An 18,495-nucleotide genomic window follows, 5' to 3' on the forward strand; every position below is an offset into this window, starting at 1 on the left:
AAAGTGAAGTGTGATTTAAAACTTGATGCTTAGATGTACATAGTGATTGCTCCGTGCCCCGCACTGTTTTAAGCATTTTGCAGATATTAATACTTTAGTCCTCACAAAAGCTCTATGAAGCAGGCTTTATGAATCCTATTATACAGATGAGAAATGGAAACACAAAGATATTAAATGATTTGCCTGTCATGACACAGCTAAGAAGCATGTTTCGGTCAGCTATTTAACTTTCTGAAACTGATGTAGGAACGTGGTCTGAGAATTTTTAAGACCTATCGGTATGATGCAGCCTATACAGGAGAGTGGGGTTTTGAAGGCCAGGCTCTGGAGCATGGGCTTGTGATTCCTGCTCCAGGCCGGCCTGCGGTCCCCCTTACCTGCTTATAGGTGGATCGCCACATTGCATCACTTTGCAGATACCTCTATTGTGCAGGAAGCATGTTAAATTATTGTTTTTAATTCACAGTCTTGCGTATCATTCTCCCTGCCTCCAACAAGAGTGTGTTTCTGAGAGCCACATAAATCCTTGTTTTTTGTTTTTGTTTTTGTTTTTGTTTTTTGTTTTAAATTCTCAGAGCCGAGACACTATCCAGCACAGAGCAGACTTGTCAGGTCCAGTTCAGTGTGGCCAGGGTACATTTCCCCATACAGGCTATGCGATATAGTCAGTTTTTTTTTTTTTAGAAATTCTCAGATTCCATTTTCTAAATCAGTTCTGGAAAGTTAAATAGCTGAGCAGAACATGAATTAAATCAGTGTTTTCATTGTCGGTCCAGGAAAGTTGTAAACAACTCTTTGTAAATGTAGGTCGATATTCTGGATGAAATCAGACCCAGGGGTTCTGTAAAGCCTGTTTATTTTCTCTAAAGCATAGTTGAAGCATGTTTTAGTCTTCAACTGCTTAATGCTTCTTGTGATAAAACATTCTTCACATAGAGAGATATGTGAAATATATGGTTGGTTGGCAAGGAGTGAAGATATCTAATAGATTTGCTCTGCATAGTAGCTATAAAAGGGGTTGATATGCTTGAAACTTAAACCGAAATTGTCTCATTTGTTACTATGCTAGGCACTATAGGATGGTATTTTATTTTTTTTAAGTATAAGACAATTCTGACCCTCCAGGAGAGTCAGACGAGATACGTCACTACCACGTTACAATTCAAATACAAAACAGTTATCATGGGACAAGAGTCAGGTAGTTGGGTTGCCTTCGAGCCCACTCTTACGACTAGCCATGTGACGTGGGCCTAGTTGTTTAAACTGACCTCTCCGAGTCCCAGTTTCTTCATGGTTAAATAGGGGTGATAATAACATCTACCTCCTAAGTGGTTGGCAGGAGTAAACTAAACTATACATATAGAGCAATGTTGCTGATGACCCACCCCACGCCCCTGTGACCATGACCTGCCTCCATTTCACCTGCAGCTGTGATGGACAATTCCCACAGGTAAGAGCTTCCCCATGTTGTGGACGGAATTGTGTTCCCTCAAAATTCGTATCTTGGAGCCCTGCCCCCACTGACTGTATTTGTGGAAGGGGCATCTAAAGAGGAAATAAGGTTAAGTGAGGTCATAAGGATGGAGCCCTAATCCTATAGGACTGGTGTCCTAATAAGAAGAGAGAGAGACAAGAGGGATGAGTGTACACAGAGGAAAGGCCACATGGGGACTCAGAGAGAAGGCGACTGTCTAGAAGCCAAGGACGGAGGCCTCAGGAGAAACTAACCCTGTGACACCTTGATCTTGGACTTCCAGCCTCCAGAACTGTGAGAAAATAAATGTCTTGTTTCAGCCCCACCCACCCCACCCCACCCCACCCCAGGTTGTGGTATTTTATTACTGCAGCTTGAGCTAAGTCGCCCCCTCCAACACTTTTGTCTCTGTGCCTTTCTGAGGGTGATTTTTGGCATTCAGGAGCTTGCTCAGCTTTCAACAGGCCAACCCAGAAGTGGGGGAAGTTAAGGCCTCCAGGGACACCCCTCAAGCAGCAGCAGATGGGAGTCCATGGATAGATGCCCCAGCCCCCACTGTCTGAGGGAACAATTCTGAGATGTGTGCTTTGTCTTCTCAGAAAGCCCCGCAGAGCTGAGCTCTGTTACCCACAGCATCAACCTGCCCATTCACGCGAACATTACCGGCTTCTCTCCTCCCCTGCCTGACCTTGGCCCACGTGTTCACTTGTGATAGCTTTGCAAATAAACAGCCTTCACACAGTCCTTGATTCAGGGTCTGCCTTTGCAGGAACCCAAACTCAGTCAAGAGGCAGGGTCACCTCAGCCACTCAGTGATCATCCCCTCCCCTAACAAAAAAACAAAAACAAGATTTATCAACAGAAGACTTTGAAGCAACAGGATTGATTGCTAAATGAACACCATAGGCATAAATATTACAGGACTTGAGAAGAGAAATGGATTTTGACCCACTAGTAAGGAAATGGGATCATCTACATAAAGCTTTGGCTTTTGCAGCTGGAAAGGATCTTGGCTCTCAGTTAACCACAAACTGACATCACACAGACAACATCTGAGTGACTCATAAGATAGAGACCTGGCCAGTATTGGTACCAAAAGCAGGATCGTCTGACCAAAAGATGGTGTGACCACTCTACTGACATCCCTTAACCACTGTCACGGTAAGACATAAGTGTGCTACACTTCTGGAGTTTACGTTTAATAAACATTGAGCAGGTGTGTTGTCCCAAAACTCCTCTCTAGAGGCCCCTAAAGAAGGAATTTATGAGCTGCTACATCTCCAGTCCCTTCCTTGATGTTTATTGGCTTTTTGATGGATGTTAGAGCAACTTTTCTGTCAACAGCTTCTCATTAGGGGGTTGGTGATGTTCTCGCTGACCATTATTTCACTCAATATCATGCGTGGTCGCTGCGAGGAGAAGAGGTTCCACTCAGAAACCATCCATCTTTGCAGCAGCCCAGGGCTCGGCTAATCCCACTTAACTGCTCCTTCTGCGCTGACAGCCGCTCGGGGCTCGCACAGAGAACTGAGACAAACGGCTGGCCTTTAATGAGCGGCTCATCCTCTGGCATCGTGCCTCTCCACTCCTTTAAGGACATATTTCAGGCTTGATTCTGTTTCTTTTTCAAATAAATTATGGAGAACTTGGTAAAACAATCACTAGGACTTACTTCTTAGAGATGACTGATTCTTGCTGTGAATGACGAGTCTGCCTTGGAAAGTCTGAAACTAGGAAGTATTGAAAGAAAACGTCCAGTTTTCTTAAAGGACTGTTTTCTTTGCCCCTCAAGCGGGCTGTCTTAGCACAGTGATGGTGCAGGAGACGCCCAGGGTCCCTGTCACTCATTAGCATCAATGTCGACCTTCATATGGCCTCTTCCACCTTCCCTACCACCAGATACAGGACTCTAACCTGGAATGGCATAGATTTTTGAGGGTTTTTATTACAAACAACTTCAAACACATGGAAAAGTCGTGAGAACATGTGATAAACTGCCATGTTCACATTAACCAGCTTTAACAATTATCAGTGGATAATTCATCAATGATCCTGGCCAATCTCATATCATCTGCCCTCTCCCCGCACCTCTCCATCTCCCAGATTATTTTGAAGTGAATCCCAGCATCACTTCATTAGAACAGAAGACTCTGCTGTCATCCAGAAAATTTCAAGGGATGTAGGAGCTCTGTGTCAGGCACCAAAGTGACCAAATATTAGAACAAGAGATGCCCCTGGTGCTCTTACCACTGAGGAAATGACAAGGGCCTCTGTGCTTACAGAGAAGAACAAGGGATATTTAATCATTACCAAATAATTTCTAAACTTTGGGTACTCTATAAGAAACAAATTTAGCCTATAAACCAATAGAACCCTGCCCTTTTAGGCAATTACATGTTCAAAGAAAAAAGTTGGTGGCCCCAGACACTTGCTAAATCAGAATGATCAGGATCAACTACTTGTTCTCAACACTTAAAGCGGCGGTCATAAAATTGTCCAGCAGAGGGCGATGGTAGCTAAGCTCTGGATAGAAATCCTGGACGCCTAACTTGCATCTAGGTGACTGAAAAATCACATAGGCTTTTCAGTCCTGAGAAAAAAAGTAACTGATTTAACAGGTTATATAGTAAAGCTGGCTAAATGCCAGTTCGCCTGAGGCAGTGGAGAGGAAAAAGCTCATAAATATAGTTGTTTGCTTTATACTTTGATTTTTTTCAAATAGAGTCAGCTGACCTCACAGTGTGCTATAAAGATTGCTCCCCAATTTTTTACTCCGGGGATGGCCTCGAGAGGAAAGTCTTTATATCAGGGTTTCTCAAGCTTGGCAAGATGGACAGTTTGGGCCGATAATCCTTTGTTGTCCGGCTTCGTATGCACTGCAGGATGTTTAGCAGCATCCATGGCTCCCACCCACTGGACACCAGTGGCACCCTCCCACCCAGTTGCGGCAACCGAAAATATCTCCAGACATTGACAAAAGTGCCCTAGGATAGGAAGGACAAAATCACTCCAAGCTGAGAACCACTGCCCAAGATAATTATCTGGGCTAGTTAGTGTATTGGTTAAAAATGAGGCAGAAGAGAGCTTTCAATCCCGCCCTGGGCTGTTAATATTAAAAGGCAGGTTTACTGAGTGCTTCCAGCACTTGGGCGGAGCCCTTCGGTTCTGATCCAAGTCCACTTCGGAGCAGAACTCAGCACCTTCAGCTTTCCCAAAGAGGTTCAACTCTCAGAAAGCTTCCATGAGAAATGGAAACATTACTGAAGATGTCCTGAGAAGAGAAGCCTCTCCCTAAGGTTCTCTATTCCACATTTCTGTTCTCGATCCCCATATCCCTTTACCAGGCATCCCGGGGTCAGGAGGGGTGGCGGTAAACTCACGCTCAGCTCACGCTCACCCTGTGCCAGCATAAAACAAGGTCTTATTCTTCCAACACACCCCAGCCTAAGACGCTTAGCAAAGTCTTCTCCCAACCAAACAAGCTTCTTGCTAACGAAAGATTTTTCTCCATATTGTTACACCTACATCCAGTTTATTTTTATAGATAAGGATACCAAGTGAATGTCCCCAAATCTCACAGCTAATAAGTGGTAGAAGTGGGACTCAGATCCCAGAAACTGGGAATGAACTTCTGTCAGGCACAGAGGTTAGGTGCCGAGGGCTCATGATACTTTTATGGGTTCATGAAAATGTCTTTGTGTTCATGTCTTTTAAAATCAGAAGAATGCCATTCTAAAACAATTTTTTTTATAGAGGAAGGGGCTCATGAAGGCAAATGGCTTAGAGCCTCCTAAAGTCATCCTGCAGCCCTGACAAGGTGATATGTGCCTGGCCTTGGTTAAAAATAAAGCTCACCTCAATACCAGGGGGAAAATGTAGAAGTACAGGTCTTAACTATTATGAAGTCAGTGGTATCATTTTCATATATTCATTTACTCATTCAACAAACATTTCAAATGGCCTGCTATATATATATATATATATATATATATATATATATATATATATATATATATAATTAAAACATTACTAATTTTATATATATATATAAAATTAAAACATTACTAACTTCTGGTTTAAATAATATATTAATTCCAAGTTACAAAAAATAAGGAGTATTTTTTTTTAATTTTACACTAAATCTTTGAGTCACCACGATCTCATTAGCTACTATGTCAACACTGAACCTGGCAGGTGGCGGATGTCACACTCCCTCAACTCATTTTACTGTGTCATCTCTGTGTCTTAGTCTGCTCAGGCTGCTATAACAAAATATCATGGACTGAGTGGCTTAAACCACAGACGTTTATTTTCTCACAGCTCTGGAGGCTGGGAAGTCCAAGATCAAGGTGTCAACACTGTCCAGTTCTGGTGATGACTCTCTTCCTGGCTTAGAGAAGGCCACCTTCTCACTGTGTTCTCACCCGGTGGAGAGGGCTCAGCTCTGGTGTCTCTTCCTCTTCTTATAAGGGTGCCACTTCTATCGGATTGAGGCTCCACCCTTATGACCTCCTTTAACTTCAGTCAACTTCCTTAAAGGTCCAATCTCCAATACAGTCACATGAGAGGGTTGAGGCTTCAACATATGAATTTGGGGGTTACACAATTTAGTCCCTAGCAAGTGAGTTGGTCAAACAATTTATAACTGGCATATTTTTAGTATTTGATTGCAAGTCAGATCTAAACAATCAAGGAGGAAGGGTGTTGTTCCTTGAGCATTCTGTCCAGAGCCTCACCTCTTCTCTGCTCTTTTGCTGCAATTGGTGCGGGATATAATGATGTCACAGCCTGATAGCAATCTCCTCTCTCATTGCTGGAGCTGGTGAGTAATAGGGGTTATTTTTGTTTGGGGTGAGGTGAGAAGTTTTGAGTTGGGTTGGGTTTCTTTGTTTGGGTCTGATTAGTTTGATTTGTTTTTTTCTTCTTCTTTCCTACTCGGAGAACAAGAAAAGGTAGGATTCCTGCCTAGGACGTGTGGTAAATTAATTGCCTAGGAAAGAAATTTATCAGAAGTGACTATTCCATTCATCAGCTAACATTTCTCAGTTGTCTCTGTGTTTGCTGCTGAGCTGTATTTCTCCACAGTGGACTCTGACTAAATAGTCATTTCAATGGAGATATGAATAAGGGAAATAGGGTTTTTTGAAAATGTATTTCGTGGGGATACAAACTTATACTGTTAATTATGTTTTATGTGGTCTGATCTGAAATTTATATTCCCTGAGCTCATAGCCCCTCTTGCTCAACGCCCCGCCTTCTGATGCTAGCATTAATGGTCTCCTAACATTCAGACCTCAGATGTTTACCCTGAGACAGTCCTTCCCTAACCACTCATTCTGGGGTCCCCAGTCACACTGTCCATCATCTTAATTTGATTCTCTCCTTAGCACCTACAATTCTGATTTTCTTTCCTTTTCTGTCTTTTTCCCTTTCCTTTCCTCCCCCTCTCTTTCTTGTCTGTTTCTCACACTAGAATATAAGTCTGCATGAAGCAGGCACCTTGTCTGTCTTGTTCATCTCTGTATCCCTTGTTACAAGGACATGTCTGCCATAAAGTAGCACTCATCTGTTTGTGGAATAAACAAATGAATGAGTGAATGAAGGGATGAGTGCACGAGCTCTCTACAGGGAGGAGAAGGCTTTTTATCTCAGTTTAGCAGTTTCTGTCTTAGCATTGAGAGGTCTTCACAGTCAGTAAGAGGGCTGCAAAAGGAGTCAAGGCCGATGAGACAGATTTCTTAACGATGAAAGAAAGAGAATAAACAGAGAAGCAAGGATGAAGCACTGGAATTCAAGAATTCCCCTTGACAACAATTAAAAAAACTCCTCCAGTAGTAATTTCATCTGTTTGTGGCAAAGACTTTTATCTTATATATATTTATTTACATGCCTCTTATGATTGGGTGTGTAATAAAGTTTTAGAACATACAGATATATTTTACCAATCTGTTTTCTCCAGCACTCTCAGCCACTCGATGGCAAGAGGAGTGAAAGCAGAAGGCTGCTGTAGTCCAGGGCTGGAGTTTGAGGGGGTGGGGCTCCTCGAGGACAGGTGTGAGTTGTTAGAAGCTCAGGTAAGACAGTAATTGTAGTGATCAATCAGGGATTCAAATGAAGCCTGGTAAGCAGAAAGTCCAGTTAAGTGCTAATATGTCACAAGAAATTGGAAGAATTTGGGCACTGGCACCTTCTATGAGGTCAAGAACCAAGTGTATTAGGCCAGAGAAGCAGAATGATGGACCCATGGGACCACAGAATGAGACGTTGCTGGTTTGAGTTTCTCGGGTGGAGAAGGTATAGGAGGTGACACGATCCTGGTGTGACTGGAAGTGGCGTGGATATGAAGGTCACCGGAGGCAGAGAGGACAGGATTATGGGGATAGCATATTGGCCAGGTTATCTTTACAGATATTACAGGCCCCCAGGGCTGTGGCAGGAGTAGATGTAGAACGACTATAAATCAGGTCCCATGAGAGGCCAATTACGCAGGTGGGGATGTTGCTGAGGAAGAGGAAAAAGAGGAAGACAACGTGACATGACTGGAGGAAAGACACCTCAGAAGAGCAGGAGCTTATACACATGGGTGAAAAAGCCATTCTGTGGGAGATTTGCAAAGCATTTACTGAACTGACCTGTTTGCAACAGACACCTATAAAGGTGATATTTAAAATTCCTGGATGAACCATTCCGTATTTTGAGACCTCCTGTGCTTTATCTATCACATACCCAAATGAGAGGTTACAAAGAAAAGTACCGAAGAAAAAATAAAGAGCAAGTATGCTCTAGAAGTGACAGTGAAGAAGATGGGAGAACACAACCTAGTTCCCATCGCCTGGACCCTAAAGTGGGAAAGAGAGGGCTGTACAGGAAGCGTTATCCTCAGGGAAGAATGGTGCTTCTTTCCCACGAGGAGGGTCGGGAGAGCCAAGACTAGGGTGGGCGTGTAGGAGAAGCTGCAGAGGGAGGTAGGGAACCAGCTGGGAAGCAGGCAAGGCTGGAGCTGTGCAATTTGTGCTAATGTGTGTGTGAGAGAGAGACCCAGCCTGCTCCTCTCGCCGAGCCTCATGTCCTGGCGCAGAGCTGCGTCTGCTCCAAGGACGAACTGTCAAGTGCCAGGGCCTCTGCCCGGGGCAGTCGGTTCTATAATACCCAACGTTCCCACCCATACAGGCTGCACAAGTCTTGGAGATGAGAGACTGAAGGGTAGCAGAATATGCTACCCTAAAATACAAATAGAAGTTCAGGACATGCCACCCCAAAATGTGCTACTTTGGAATATTGATTATGTTGAGCCATAGGCACTTGAAAACCAGCAAATGCAGGGAAAGGCTTTCTCTCAACTCCTTATCTGCCTAAAGACAGAGCCTCCAAAAGAAGCTCAAGTGTCATAATCTCCTGCTGGGCAGTTTCATCAACCAGGGAAAACTGCCTCTTGTCACAGGCGAACAGACCAGAAGTCAATGCCATACCGAGACAGACCTTGTCACAAACTGTCATACCACCTTCTCTCATCTGTTCTTCTAAGGGCCCTCATCCTTCGTGAAAATAATTTCATCTCCCCTAAGAGGCCTATGTCCCCCCTCCCCTTTCCCCATTAGAATGGCATTTAGGCCTGAATTCCAAGCCACCTCAGGGAGTTCCTCACCTTTCCTGGGTATCTCCCATATATACACGAGGTCTGCGTGTTAGCAAATTTGTTTGTTTTTCTCTTCCTAATCTTCCTTTTATTACAGGAGTCTCAGCCAAGAACTCAGAAGGGTAGGAGAAGATTATTTTTCCTCCCCTATACGAGCAACAGTGCAAGAAACCAGAGGGAGAAGGTATGGGGGAAAAAGAGAAGCCAGACCAGAGAGGACAGGAGATGCACGTGGAGGGGGTGAGCTCGTCTGCTTTCCCTGCAGTGACCAAAGCTTATTTCCAGGATGTGAGAGGTCTGCTGCAAACCCCGTGGGTAGCCTGAGTCATGCTGGTCCCAGGAGTGGCCGAGAGTCTTGCCTGGCTGCCCTGAGAGATGGTGGGTTTGCCCTTCAGGTTGAGGTTGGAATAAGGCAGAGGGCCTGGGGTAGAATGTGAATGGATCAATGAAAAGAGAGGCCCTATCATAGACAAAAGACTAGTGAGTAAGTTGAGTTGTGCTCTTGAACATTCCGGACCTCTGGTATCTATCAGTGGGGAAGTGAAAACCTTTGATTTTTCCAAGTAATATTAAGTCAGTAGAGAGAACAGAAAACTGATTAATTTCAGAAAGAATAATCTAATGACTCAATCGGATTGTGATATGTTTAGAACTAACACTATATAATATAATGCAATGCAACACTAACAACAACACTTCTTTTGTTTTTATTAGAGAACTACTACTATCCAGTCCCTAATAAATTTTGTAGAGGGAAGGCATTTCGGGAAATAAAAAGAAGTGTGCATGAGGGCCCTCGTTCCTAATGAGTTTGCAAAAATGGACGTAAGTCCCTGGACTATAGCCTGTCTTCATGCTGGTAGCTCAGATACAATCATCGGTGAACGTCAAAACTTCCTCCTGGGACCATCTATGTTAGAGCACCTGCAATGTTTCACAGACACCTACTGAAGCAGAATGTCTGGGTTTGGAGGAATGCAGGAATTTGCTATTTTAACAAGTTCCTCCACTGATTCTTATGCATTATGTCAACACTAAAATATATATATATATACATATATATACACATATGTTTAGAACTAACACTATATAACACTATATATGTGTGTATATATATATATATATATATATATATACACACATATATGGATATATATCCTTTCATCTTGCTCTATATATTTCTTCATGAAGTGACCAAGTAGAAAATTTTCCTGTACAGCACAGACAAGTTCACATTTAATAACCATCCTCCAATTCTGTGTTTGTTTTGTCTGGTCTCAAAGTTGCTTTTAATAAGGGAGTAATCATCCTACCCCATTGAGCTTATTTGTTTATTTTTTAAATGATGCTTTGATTTCACAGTCGGGCTGTGTTCATATTGCCTTTGGTGTCCTCCCAGAGAATTTTAATATATAAGAAATAAGAAAACATGTTGGCTTATCTTTTCCATTTTTTGAGTACCATGTCCTAAGATGTCCTCAATCTTAGACATCTGAGGCTTAGAGCTGCACAGAGATGCATGAGACCCTGGCAAACCTTCAAGAGCAACAAAAGAAAATCAAAAGGAAACCTCCACGGGAAGAGTAAGTTCCCCAAGGGCACTTTGAAGACACTAGGAAGCCACAGAAGTCAATTTCAATAACAATGAAAACCTACTACTGAGTCTTTCTAGATGTGTTGTATTAAGAGGGATATTGCATTAATGGCTACTCATTTGAGAAGGATGTCCACGATCTCCCTGCTTAAGCTCCCGGAGGGGTAGGGAGGTGAAATGAGGACCATGGCGGGTAGGGTGGATCTTGCGGATGGAAATGCCTTGAAGATGAGGTCTATTCTTATAAGTTGTATAGAGCACCCAAAATACAACGCATGTATGAAGCCTCATCACTAACCACAGTAGTCTAAATTCTACTCAGTTCTAACGGGTTTCTCAGAGTATGTCAGAGGTTGTCAACCAATCAAGTACACAGAATGCCCCCACCTTCCCTGCAAAAGGAAGTCAATGGCAGTGCACAGCCTGGGGACCCAGCTCCAGCTCTGCCAGACCCATCCAGCCTACCCCACCTAGTGGAACCCAAATTCCACCAAAGAAGCTCAGCACTCATCTGTTTCACATTGGGCTTCCATACACACAGGTTTCAATTGCTAAAAATGTCCTGCTCCTTTAAAATTTCTATTAAATGTTAGAAAACCATTGTGTATAATGCTCCCTAAAGTACAGTACCTTAGACCAAGAAGGAGGAATCCCCTGCCTAAGAATCAAATAGCGTGTTAATGGCAGATGTAGGGCGTATTCATTTCCTATTGTCCCCCTATATTACCTAACTCCTCAGAAGGAAGCGGGGAGCCCCTTAGGCTCAAAGTATATCTTGTGGTTCACTAAAGAGGGTTAGAGGATAGATCCTTCACCAGAAATGAAGATAGCTTTGCTTGCCTTCTGTGTTCCTCTTGGGAACCTGAGTATGATGGAATGAAGCACCCCAATATCTGAAAGGCCCTGAAAGCAACCCAAGGGCTGGTATACATGCCGATTGCCCATGTTAATCAGAAACCAGCAAACAAGGGAATCAGGAAGAGAACAGCAGGGAAGAGAGGCCAGCTGAGCTGATGGTGCTGGAGGTCTGTGTGAGACCAGGACAAAGGAGGCAGTGATCACAGAACGATGACGGGCTGGCACCAGCACTGCCCGGCAGCTGGGTCACCTTGACCCACCACTCAGAGCCCCCTAAGCCAAGAAGGATTGACTGGAGAAGAAACCAAAGGGGACTCTGACCAGAAAACATACACCAGGAAGACCATATGAAGACACGCAGAGAAGACGGCCATCTACAAGCCAAGGAAAGAGGCCTCGGAAGAAACCCCACCTTGATCTGGGACTTCCGGCCTCTAGAACTGTGAGAAAACAAATGTCTGTTGTTTAAGCCACCAGTCTGCGGTACTGTGCTATGGCTGCCAGAGCAGACTAATACAACTAACAACATCAGACTTATGGTTCTTGGATAGAGGTAAACCTATGTCGCCGAGAATAATGAAAAATCTTTTATCAGATAATAATTTGAAGAGAATAGCACCGCTCTTTAGGAATGTGGTGACTAGATACTTTGCAAAGGTATTCAGCCAGGTGTGTCTTCTGGGGATTCATTGCCTCCTTGTAAAAAGAAACCACAACATTCTGAGGAAGGAAGGAAGGGATATAATTTGGGTGTCATCAGTCATTCATGCCAACCCGAGGTACTCAAATAGTTACATACCTCTGGGCCCTGTTCTGACCTCACAAGAAGACCTTTCTTGGTCATAATATAAGCCCTGAGCAGCAGAGCACACACACACACAGTCTCTGCCCTAGGTCCAACATCCAAATTCTGAGTAAACTTCTGGTCTAATGGGCTTTATTTGTGTTCCCTAAGAAAGTTACAGGCCAAGAGTTAGAAATGGACAATGTCTCTTACCATTTGGCTATTTCTAATTCCTGGCAGAATTAAGAGGCGCCATGAAACTGGGATCAAGGTAGGATGGGCCAGAAGTCCTTATTATACTATTCCTAACAACAACCACTCTCACTAAACTTTCTTATCACCAGCACTGTGTTAAGTACATCACATACATTTTTGTCTCTCAGGCAAGATTTTAACAACACAAAGGAATCAGCCTGCACAGAGAAAAGCACCAAGAGTCAGGCCTGTGTATTTAGGGTATGAGGCAAAGAGCGTTTCAGGTGATCTCCTGCTTTGTTCATTACCGCATCAATTGCTTTTCACTGGAAATGCACCTATGTGCCAAGATTCTCAGATATACAATGGCTCCTTGCTCCTGACCCTCTCCCCACACATATTATTCAATAATAACATAGTTTTTAATTAATTTATTTACTTATGCCCTGTCATTATTTACTCAGACATTTTCCACTGTTTTCTCTTTCTCATCTCCTTCCGAGACGTGTATTTCGGGATGCTTAATATTGTCCTATGTGTTTAAAGCTCTGTTTTTCTTCAATCTTTTTTCTTTCTTTTGTTCAGTGTATAATTTCTACTGTTTATCCTCACGTTCACGGATTCTTTCTTCTGCCATCTCACATCTGCTCTTGAGACCACTAGAAAAATTTTTATTTTGTTTCTTGTATTTTTCAACTCCAGTATTTTCATTTGGTTTCTTTTTATAGTTCTTATTTCTCTATTGGGATTCCATATTTATTGAATCACTGACATCATGTTTTTCTTTAATTTTTAGAAAATGGTTTCCGTTAGTTCTTTGAACTTGTTTTTAATTGCCATTTTGAAGCTTGATCTGCTAAATTCAACATCTGGGACCACTCGGAGTCAATCTCTACTCACTACTTTTTTTCTGAGTATGGGTCACGCTTTGCTACACATTTGCATATCTTGTAACTTTTTTGTTTGTGAAAACTGAATATTTCAGATATTTATTTTAGGTAATATTTAGCAGCGCTGGATCTGATTTCTTTTCCTGAGGGTTTTATTTTAAACTGCCTGCATTCAACTGCAGAATTTCTCCGCCCCAGTGTGTAGCTGCTGATGTCTCTGCCTGGGTTTTTTACTCCTATTGTTATTTGTTAGCTTGATTTTCTAGGGGTTGCCCCTTGCCTGTATGGCTTAGTGGTCAGCCAGTAAATTCGGGCAGATGTTTTTCTCAAACACCAGAAGCCTGTAAAGCTTCCACTTCCTGTGAATAGGTGCACAAGGGTTAGGGAGGGCATCTGAAGTTCAGCCGGCACTAAGTCCGCATCATTTTTCACATTCTACTGGGCTTTTGCCGTTTCCCAGTCAGCCCCCGCGTGTGGCCAGCCCAGCTCAGCCCTTCTTTGGCTCTCTCATTCCAAGATTTTCGGTTAAACTTATGGCTGGTTCACCACTTACCCCGACCAGGAGCACATTCTCAGACTGGCAGAGCTGTGAGTTTTCCCCATTTGTTTCCTGCCAAGTTGTCTGTTACTGTCAACACTGAAGGTTTTTGTCCTTTGCCCAAAATTGATCTGCTGCCTTTGGCAGCAAACTTGATGTTTTTTTTCTGGTCAGCTCTTGCTGATAAAACTGTGGACAGAGTAGGGGAGAGGGCTGGGATAGAGGCAGACAGGCAACAAGGCTACAGACCCTTGCTGTTCTTGCTGGAAGCTGTAGCTATTTTTCATGAGTAAATGTTTCTCAATTTGTTATCTGCCTTTAGCCAACTTCCAGGACCCAGAAATGGCTGGTTTTGACAGTGTTGCCCAGTTTCATACTTTTGCGGGGGGAGAGGATTTGCTGACTTTTTCATGCCACCATAGCTGAAAGTTTGGCCTCTGAAGTGCTTTTTTAAAATTTAAATGTGATGGGGCATTGGTTTCCCAGTTTTTGGTTGTTTTCACTGCCCTATGGTCCTAATATTTGTTTTTGCTTCAATAATTTAAATTATCTGCCTGACCCTTGAAGGCATTTGAGCTTATGAATTATGATCCACAGAGATAACACTTTGATAATATCCTAAGTGTAATGGAACATGTAAATAATGCTGATCATTTCACAAATATCTCCTTTATTAATGCTACATCCTCGGATAGAAATGCATTCAAGAGAAGGTCCTTGTCTCCAAGGCCCCTAAAATTCTAGGGGCAACAAAGGGCATGGATACAAAAAGATAAGTAATGATGCAATGGCTAGAGTCTACGGTAAACACAAGAGTGTTCTTTGCAGGCTGGGAAGGACAAGAAATGATTTCTTAAGTTTATGACATACAAACCCTTCACATGGTTTGGAAGGGTTCTTTTCATTACTAAAGATGATGTAGGTACTTTTACTGAGGTACTAAGAATGAACTTGCTTCAGTTGGAGAGAATAAACTGATACATCCTAATAAAGAGAGAAGAATTTGGGATGCTGAATGTTATGGAGTGTTAGACGTCATCTTGCTGTCGGTGCAATGGGCATAGTAAACAGAAGACTGAATCAAAAACCAAAAAATTCTGGTTCTGCTTCCAGCTTTACAACTACCTAGCCTTGAGATTTGGGGCAGATCAACTATCATTTTGAGAAATTCATTTCCACATCTGTAGAATGAGGAAGAGGAAATCATATTTAGTTCAAAGGCTCTGTGGTTTTAAGGGAGAAGGAAATAGCCTTGTTCCTAGACTCTAGAAGATATGATTACATTTGGTCCCACGTATCATAAGAATTAGTCACCAGATTTGTCTTAAGCAATAGTCTCCAGAATGGTTCAGGAGGGTTTCTGAATGGTTTTGAATTTATTTTAGTAAAAATATTTTGAAAACCTCATGCAAATTATGACATCTTTGTCTGGGGGCGGGGGAAGCACATACTCCTAGACACACAACATGTTGCACATAATCTCAGGGAAATGACTTTCCCCTGGAAGCCAGGTCAGGGACTCTAGAGAGAAAACAGTCAAAAAAGAGGCCATGACGAGCTTTAAATTCTTGGATTTGCTCTGGCCGATGTAGGCCATTTTTTTTAGAACACTCAAAGAAAAACAAGAGTGAAGGTCCGAATTAAAAACTAACCTAAAAAAATCTATTATAGAAAATGAAAATTGTTCATTGCTGAGAAAGGCAGACTCGAGAACAAGAAAACCTCACTCTTAACAGAATCCCAGGCCCAAAAGAGGAATGAAAAATTAAAGACATTAATATTTATCATAGCCAAAGAAAAAAAGACTGCAGGAAATGATTAGTAAGTCTGCAACAGCAATTATAACCAAAGACAGGAAACTGAGATGGGAGGCTCATCTCATTAGCTAATTTGAATGCAAACCTACAGGAGGACATTTCTGCTGGGTGCCTCCAGGGAGCCTTTAATCTTTCCATAGAATGAGCACTCAGAGATCATCGGGAGCGTTAGTGATGCTCTCTCAGGCCCCTTCTTTTTGCCTCTCCCTTTGGGAAAATGGACAAGGAATTCAGCTAGGTTAAGCGAGCATTTTTGATTTGAACTCCTAGAACATATATGTTTGGTGTTCATTTTGAAAACTAGATTAAATCATTTTACAGAGAACCAGCTCAAGGATTAAGGTTCAAATGTGTCTGACAGAGCAGAAGAGGCAGAACCCAGGGGGCCAACACAGGGCCTTTGGTTTCACGGTAATGCGGTTTAGGCTGCACAGAGCTGAAGGATAGAAGGTCAGAGGTTACCAATTACTAGGGAGGGACTTCCACGTTCTATGGTCACAGGTGACACTGTCATTATCTGCTCCCAATACTACTGCTATATTTACAGGCTCCCAAGTCACTCAGCAGGGAGAATGGCATCAGATGCAAAAGGACATATTCCACAGTGCTCAAGGACTTTGGGGACAAAAGATAAAATGCAACAACCTGTGTGTTTTCTTGCAGGCCTGAGCTTTTTGCTATTTAGAAGGTTGCTAAAGCTAGCAACTAGAAGCGTCATTTGAATTGCCTTGTAGTGGTGGTTCCTGCCACACGGGGAGCACTTCTCAGAGGGTTTTCATGTCACCCATGATGTTTCCTCCAATAACATGATTTCCTGATCAAATACAGGGAATTAGTCAACCCTAGGCAGCTCCCTCTGAAGTTTTCCAGCCGCTACATCTTGGACATTGTAGGAAAGATCACCAGTGTTCATAAAGTTTCCATCCACTTCATCTGTCTTTAGTTCTCCATCTGTCACTGATAGGACAATCGATGAGAAGGCTAGATAGCTTCTCAAAATGCTCCCCTGTGTTCTCCCAAATCCGCATCTGTATATTCGGCTGCCCAGCAGAGCCCCACCTGCATGTCTAATCGGGCGTCACAAATCCAACACATTCGAAACAGAACCCTGGATTCTCTCCCCAGACCTGCGCCTCCTCCAACTGTTCCTGGGTGCCCTTGATCCCTCTCGTCGTTTCCCCTGCCACATCCAGTCCGTGTTCCCTGATAAGTTCTGGGCTCTACTTTCAGCGTCTGACTACCCATCACTACCCCTACTGCTACACCAGTGTCTCGGTCACCATTTCTCTCACCTGGAATAATGCAAGAGCCTCCTAACTGGCCTCCCCGTCGACCCTTACTCTCTACACACTAGCTCCATGTGGCAACAGCAGTCCTTTAAATGCTGAGTCAGATCCTAACATTCCCTGTTCAAAATCCTCCGAACATACCCCTTCCCTGAGTCCAGCCCGTCTTCGCCATGGGTATGAGGCTATGCACCTTGCACTCCAGCTCTGCCCCCCAGACTGTTTCCAGAGCACTCCAAGCCCGTTCCCACCTCAGAACCCTTGCTTACGCAGCTGCCCTGCCTGAGAGCTCTTCCCCTACTGCCTGACGTCTACAAGGCTCACTCCCTCACTTCCTTCAGGTCTCTGCTCAAATGTCATCTCATCGGGGATGCATTCCCGACCATGCTGCCTAAATAACAGCACGTCTGTCTCTCCCTTAATCCTCTTCACTCTTATTCATAGGAGATATATTATCATTACCTGACATTACTATATATTTTTTATCTTTTTTATAAATTTATCTTTTTGAGTGGAGATTTTTGTCCCATTCCCCTACTCTATCCCTATGACTTATGACTGTCCTAGAGACAGACACTCAATAAATATTTTTTGACTGAAATGTTATTGGTTATTCTCCCTATATGTGCGTATAATGGTATTAACTATTTTTTATAGTGAAAATATACACACGAAGTACATGTAATACATATGTGCAATTTAAAGAATAAGTGGATACCCATGTATTATGAGGAAGTGTGCTGACAATATCTTCTGAGTTACCAAAATAGATTTTACATCAAGTCCAAGTTCTAAATTCTTTCACATTAGGACGTGGTTCCATAGTGTAGCGGTTAGCACATCTGCTTTACACGCAGGTCCTGGGTTCACGCCCCAGTGGAGCCGCGGTTCATGGTCTGTGGCCATGCCACCCTGAACAAGCCTGATGTCTGATCTCGGAATCTAAGCAGGGTTGGGTCTGGTTAGTACTTGGATGGGAGACCACCTAAGAAGACCAGGTGCTGTAGGCATAAATAATAATAAATTAAAAAAAAATTCTTTCACATTATGAGTCAGTTAGGACTCTCTCTGGTGTAAGTAGCAAAACAGTTAACTCAAACTGCTTAAATAATAAAGAAATTTATCATATGAAGTCTCATGAAAACCATCCAGAAGCAGAGGGATCTTTAAACAGTGGTTGATCCAGTGGTTACAAGATGTCATTAAAGTATAGTTTTGCTCCTTCTCTCCATTCTGCCTTCCTCGATACCAGCCTCATCCTAAGGCTGACTCACTAGTAGTGGCAAGATGACTGCTGATAGACCCAGGCTATATGCTTTGTCTTCATGTCCAAAGAAAGAGCATCATAAACTAGAGATGCTGAGAGCACTATGACTGGACCTGCTCAGGACCACTACTCACCTCTGGACCAACCACATGCCTA

The 18,495-nt window shown here is 43.0% G+C and overlaps 2 long non-coding RNA genes and 1 pseudogene across 2 annotated transcripts in view; 2 read left to right on the top strand and 1 right to left on the bottom strand.

The window, feature by feature from the left end:
• Positions 1 to 18,495, bottom strand: part of LOC120609032 (uncharacterized) — a 50,694-nt gene that overhangs the window by 15,464 nt on the left and 16,735 nt on the right. The window lies entirely within an intron of this gene.
• Positions 5,907 to 18,495, top strand: part of LOC120609033 (uncharacterized) — a 29,406-nt gene continuing 16,817 nt past the window's right edge. The window contains exon 1 of the long non-coding RNA XR_005654626.1: positions 5,907 to 6,296. This is a non-coding gene — a long non-coding RNA (uncharacterized LOC120609033). The remainder of the gene's footprint in view (positions 6,297 to 18,495) is intronic.
• On the top strand, positions 17,967 to 18,082 carry LOC120610004 (uncharacterized; annotated as a pseudogene).

The sequence above is a fragment of the Pteropus medius genome, unplaced genomic scaffold, assembly GCF_902729225.1.
Source record: "Pteropus medius unplaced genomic scaffold, Ma_sr-lr_union100, whole genome shotgun sequence".
NCBI classification, from domain to species: Eukaryota; Metazoa; Chordata; class Mammalia; order Chiroptera; family Pteropodidae; genus Pteropus; species Pteropus medius.